Source organism: Zea mays, chromosome 2, assembly GCF_902167145.1.
Source record: "Zea mays cultivar B73 chromosome 2, Zm-B73-REFERENCE-NAM-5.0, whole genome shotgun sequence".
Taxonomy (NCBI): domain Eukaryota; kingdom Viridiplantae; phylum Streptophyta; class Magnoliopsida; order Poales; family Poaceae; genus Zea; species Zea mays.
Genome location: NC_050097.1, coordinates 191,447,474 through 191,453,949, shown reverse-complemented (window position 1 = coordinate 191,453,949; position 6,476 = coordinate 191,447,474).

Genomic DNA, 6,476 nt, shown 5'->3' with positions numbered 1-6,476 from the left:
GCCGTAGCCCGGGTGCACGGTCGGGGCCCAAGCTCTCGGGCTGGTATGTTGACGCTGTCAACGATTTGGCCGGAGCCGTTTTTTGCGAGAGCAGCCCCCGAGCCTCTGCATAGGGCGAGAGGACGATCAGGGATAGACTCGGCTTTTTACATACGCCCCTACGTCGCCTTTCCGCAAGGAGGAGGGGGGAGTGCGCCATGTTACCCTCGATGGGCACCGAACATGGTGTCTCCGGTGAGCTGCAAGCGGGTAATCCGAGTGGACGTCCGTGCCCCGTTCGTTGGGGGTCGGCTAGGGGCCCAGAGGCACGCCCAAAAGTACCTGCGGGTGATTTGCCGGACCCGGTCCCCTGGCGACGGGGTCCGAGGGCTCGATGCCTCCCTCCGATGGGATTCCGTTACAAGATCGTTCCCGCTGGTCTCGGAAATGTCCTAGGGTACCTCGGGAGCGCAGCCCGAGCCTCGGTTATGTATCGAACGTACCCCTGGTCATCCCTTGCTCGGTGTCTGAGGCGACTGTGAACCCTTCGGGGGCCAGCCTTCGAACCCCTGATCAGTAATGGGCGCGGAGCCCGAGTAGCCTGAGGCGGCCATGGAGCCCTTCGGGGGGCTGGCCTTCGAACCCCTGACCAGTAGTGGGTGTCGGGCCCATGCGATCTGAGGCGACTGTTGAACCCTCGGGGGGCCAGCCTTCGAACCCCTGATCAGTAATGGGGGGCTCGGAGCCCGGTTCCTTCACGGAGAAGGATCCCTTTCGGGGTATCCCCCTTTCCCGGTCCCTGTTGCAAGAGATAGAGAAAGAGGAAAACGGAAAAGGATACGAAATCGGACGACGTGGCGTACCTTTTCTGAAGCGGTTATTACGGCGAAGGTGAAGCGTCGCGCGCTCCTCCTGCCAGAAGCGCCGCGTGTCCTGCCGCGGAGTTAATGCAACGGGGCGAGTGGTCGGCGGGGCGGCCGTTACGCGTGTGCAAGCCGTTTCGAGGAACGGCTGTGACGCTTCGCGTTTTTCGAATCCTGCGTCCGGTCCAGGCGACGTGCTGGAAACGGTTTCGCCCGGGCCTTCATATACTTGAGAGGGGGCCCGGTGGCGGTTCTTCACTCTGCTCCCTTCTTTTCCCTTCAGGTTTTCGCCACCCGGGAAACTTTAGTCGGAGGAGAGAGAAACCGCCTTCCCTGCCCCCCGCGCCGCCATCTTCTCCATCTTGGTGATGGCGGACCGAGTGACCATAATCCCTCCGCGCGATCCGTGGCCCTTCTCCACGGTGACGGCGAGTGATCTGGAGAAGCTGGTCGGCGAAGGTTTGCTCCGCCCCCTCACCGACAAGCAGCGGCCAGAGTGGATTCCTCCCGTGGGCGGAGCCGCTCCGTCCCCACCGCCGGGGTATGTTGTGAGCTTCGTCTCCTTCCATGAGCGGGGATTTGGTGCGCCGACGGGCCGCTTTATGCGGGCCATCTTATTCCACTACGGGGTGGAGTTGCACAACCTCTCCCCCAACTCCATCTCGCAGGCCGCTATTTTCGTAGCGTTATGCGAAGGGTACTTGGGGATTGCTCCCCATTGGGATTTGTGGACTTACTTCTTCCTCGCCGAGCCTTTCGCCTTGTCGACGGGGGAGAGGAGGATCCGTGCAGCGGTGCGGGCCGGCGGCTGCATTCTCTTGTTGAGGCAGTCGCGGGCGTTGCAGTACATTCCTGCCATTCTCGCGTCTTCGAACAAGGGGTGGCAGCGCCGGTGGTTCTACCTCCGGAACGACGGTGAGTTGCTCCCACCATTTTCCCAGCGAGTAGTTACAGCTGCCACCGACGCCTGGCGCCACGGGACCCCGCACGAGAGGCAGAAAAATCTCGAGCCCCTTCTCCAGGCCCTGAAGGAGTTGCGGGAGGGGGGACTTACTGATAGTCGCCTAGAGGGGGGGTGAATAGGGCGAAACTGAAATTTACAAAAATAATCACAACTACAAGCCGGGTTAGCGTTAGAAATATAAACGAGTCCGCGAGAGAGGGCGCAAAACAAATCCCAAGCAAATAAGGAGAGTGACACGCGGATTTGTTTTACCGAGGTTCGGTTCTCGCAAACCTACTCCCCGTTGAGGAGGCCACAAAGGCCGGGTCTCTTTCAACCCTTCCCTCTCTCAAACGGTCCCTCGGACCGAGTGAGCTTTCCTTCTTCTCAATCAACCGGGAACACAATTTCCCCGCAAGGGCCACCACACAATCGGTGCCTCTTGCCTCGGTTACAATCGAGTGTTGATCACAAGAGCACAAGAGAAAGAAAGAATGCGATCCAAGCGCAAGAGCTCAAAAGAACACGACAAATCTCTCTCGCTAGTCACTAAAGGCTTGAGTGGAATTGGAGAGGATTTGATCTCTTTGTATGTGTCTAGAATTGAATGCCTAGCTCTTGTAAGTGGTTAGAAGTTGGAAAACTTGGATGCAATGAATGGTGGGGTGGTTGGGGTATTTATAGCCCCAACCACCAAAAGTGACCGTTGCTGGCAGCCTCTGTTCGATGGCGCACCGGACAGTCCGGTGCACACCGGACAGTCCGGTGCCTCTGCCACGTCACCATTGCCGTTGGATTCCGACCGTTGGAGCTTCTGACTTGTGGGCCCGCCTGGGTGTCCGGTGCACACCGGACATGTACTGTTTGATGTCCGGTGCACCGGTATGGGCGATTCTGACTTCTGCGCGCGCTGCGCGCGCATTTAATGCACCGCAGGGAGCCGTTGGCGCCGCAGGGAGCCGTTGCTCCGCTGGCACACCGGACAGTCCGGTGCACACCGGACAGTCCGGTGAATTATAGCGGAGCGGCTGCCGCGCGAACCCGAGGCTGGCGAGTTCAGGAGGCCGAGCTTCCTTGGAGCATCGGACATGTCCGGTGCACACCGGACAGTCCGGTGAATTATAGCGCGCCGGCTTCCGAGAATTCCCGAGAGTGAAGAGTTGGAGTCTAAGTCCCCTGGTGCACCGGACAGGTACTGTTCACTGTCCGGTGGCACACCGGACAGTCCGGTGCGCCAGACCAGGGGTGCCCTCGGTTGCCCCTTTGCTCCTTTATTGAATCCAAAACTTGGTCTTTTATTGGCTGAGTGTGAACCTTTTACACCTGTATAATCTATACACTTGGGCAAACTAGTTAGTCCAAAGATTTGTGTTGGGCAATTCAACCACCAAAATTATATAGGAACTAGGTGTAAGCCTAATTCCCTTTCAATCTCCCCCTTTTTGGTGATTGATGCCAACACAAACCAAAGCAAATATAGAAGTGCATAATTGAACTAGTTTGCATAATGTAAGTGTAAAGGTTGCTTGGAATTGAGCCAATAAAACTACTTACAAGATATGCATGGAATGTTTCTTTCTTATTTAACATTTTGGACCACGTTTGCACCACATGTTTTGTTTTTGCAAATTCTTTTTGTAAATCCATTTCATAGATCTTTTGCAAATAGTCAAAGGTAAATAAATAAGAGTTTGCAAAAGCATTTTCAAGATTTGAAATTTCCTCCCCCTGTTTCAAATGTTTTTCCTTTGACTAAACAAAACTCCCCCTAAAAGAGATCCACCTCTTAGTGTTCAAGAGGGTTTTGATATACCATTTTTGAAATACTACTTTCTCCCCCTTTTGAACACAATAGGATACCAAATGATAAAGACTTTTGGAAAGCACTAAGTTTTTGAATTTGGTGGTGGTGGTGCGGTCCTTTTGCTTTGGGCTCATTTCTCCCCCTTTTTGGCATGAATCGCCAAAAACGGAATCATTAGAGCCCTTGAAGTAAGTTCCTCCCCTTTGGTCATAAGTAAATGAGTTAAGATTATACCAAAGACGAGGTCCGGTCCTTTTGCTTTTGAGCTTTTACTCTCTCCCCCAAGAATAGAGTCCGTTTTTTTGATGCTCATTTCTCCCAAGGAATAGAGAGTTGCTCGGAGTGATGGCGAAGCATGAGTTACGGAGTGGAAGCCTTTGTCTTCGCCGAAGACTCTAATTCCCTTTCAATATACCTATGACTTGGTTTGAAATAGACTTGAAAACACATTAGTCATAGCATATAGAAGAGATATGATCAAAGGTATTCAAATGAGCTATGTGTGCAAGCTTAGCAAAAGAAATTTCTAGAATCAAGAATATTGAGCTCATGCCTAAGTCTGGTAAAAGATTGTTCATCAAGTGGCTTGGTAAAGATATCGGCTAATTGATCTTTAGTATTAATGTAAGAAAGCTCGATATCCCCCTTTTGTTGGTGATCCCTAAGAAAATGATACCGAATGGCTATGTGCTTAGTGCGGCTATGCTCGACGGGATTGTCGGCCATTTTGATTGCACTCTCATTATCACATAGCAAAGGGACTTTGGTTAATTTGTAACCGTAGTCCCGCAGGGTTTGCCTCATCCAAAGCAATTGCGCGCAACAATGTCCTGCGGCAATGTACTCGGCTTCGGCGGTGGAAAGAGCGACCGAATTTTGCTTCTTTGAAGCCCAAGACACCAAGGATCTTCCCAAGAACTGGCAAGTCCCTGATGTGCTCTTCCTATTAATTTTGCACCCCGCCCAATCGGCATCCGAATAACCAATTAAATCAAATGTGGATCCCCGAGGGTACCAAAGCCCAAACTTAGGAGTATAAGCCAAATATCTCAAGATTCGTTTTACGGCCGTAAGGTGTGATTCCTTAGGGTCGGATTGGAATCTTGCACACATGCAAACGGAAAGCATAATGTCCGGTCGAGATGCACATAAATAAAGCAATGAACCAATCATTGACCGGTATACCTTTTGATCCACGGACTTACCTCCCGTGTCGAGGTCGAGATGCCCATTAGTTCCCATGGGTGTCTTGATGGGTTTGGCATCCTTCATCCCAAACTTGGTTAGAATGTCTTGAGTGTACTTTGTTTGGCAAATGAAGGTGCCCTCTTGGAGTTGCTTGACTTGGAATCCTAGAAAATACTTCAACTCCCCCATCATCGACATCTCGAATTTCTGTGTCATGATCCTACTAAACTCTTCACATGTAGACTCGTTAGTAGACCCAAATATAATATCATCAACATAAATTTGGCATACAAACAAGTCATTTTCAAGAGTTTTAGTAAAGAGTGTAGGATCGGCCTTGCCGACTTTGAAGCCATTAGCAATAAGGAAATCTCTAAGGCATTCATACCATGCTCTTGGGGCTTGCTTGAGCCCATAAAGCGCCTTAGAGAGCCTATAGACATGATTAGGATACTCACTGTCTTCAAAGCCGGGAGGTTGCTCAACATAGACCTCTTCCTTGATCGGTCCATTGAGGAAGACACTTTTCACGTCCATTTGATAGAGCTTAAAGCCATGGTAAGTAGCATAGGCCAATAATATGCGAATTGACTCAAGCCTAGCTACGGGTGCATAGGTTTCACCAAAATCCAAACCTTCGACTTGTGAATACCCTTTGGCCACGAGTCGAGCTTTGTTCCTTGTCACCACACCATGCTCATCTTGCTTGTTGCGGAAGACCCATTTGGTTCCTACAACATTTTGGTTAGGACGTGGAACTAAATGCCATACCTCGTTCCTCGTGAAATTGTTGAGCTCCTCTTGCATTGCCACCACCCAATCCGAATCCTGGAGAGCTTCCTCTACCCTGTGTGGCTCAATAGAGGAAACAAAAGAGTAATGTTCACAAAAGTGAGCAACCCGAGATCGAGTAGTTACCCCCTTATGAATGTCGCCGAGGATGGTGTCGACGGGGTGATCTCGTTGGATTGCTTGGTGGACTCTTGGGTGTGGCGGTCTTGGTTCTTCCTCATCCTCCTTTTCTTGATCATTTGTATCTCCCCCTTGATCATTGCTATCATCTTGAGGTGGCTCGTCTTCTTGATTTTGCTCTTCATCATTTTGAGCCTCATCCTCATTTTGAGTTGGTGGAGATGCTTGCATGGAGGAGGATGGTTGATCTTGTGTACTTGGAGGCTCTTCGGATTCCTTAGGACACACATCCCCGATGGACATGTTCCTTAGCGCGATGCATGGAGCCTGTTCTTCACCTATCTCATCAAGATCAACTTGCTCTACTTGAGAGCCGTTAGTTTCATCAAACACAACGTCACAAGAGACTTCAACTAGTCCAGTGGACTTGTTAAAGACCCTATATGCCCTTGTATTTGAGTCATAACCAAGTAAAAAGCCTTCTACAGTTTTAGGAGCAAATTTAGATTTTCTACCTCTTTTAATAAGAATGAAGCATTTGCTACCAAAAACTCTAAAATATGAAATGTTGGGCTTTTTACCGGTTAGGAGTTCATATGATGTCTTCTTGAGGATTCGGTGAAGATATAACCGGTTGATGGCGTAGCAGGCGGTGTTGACCGCTTCGGCCCAAAACCGGTCCGGTGTCTTGTACTCATCAAGCATGGTTCTTGCCATGTCCAATAGAGTTCGATTCTTCCTCTCTACTACACCATTTTGTTGGGGCGTGTAGGGAGAGGAGAACTCA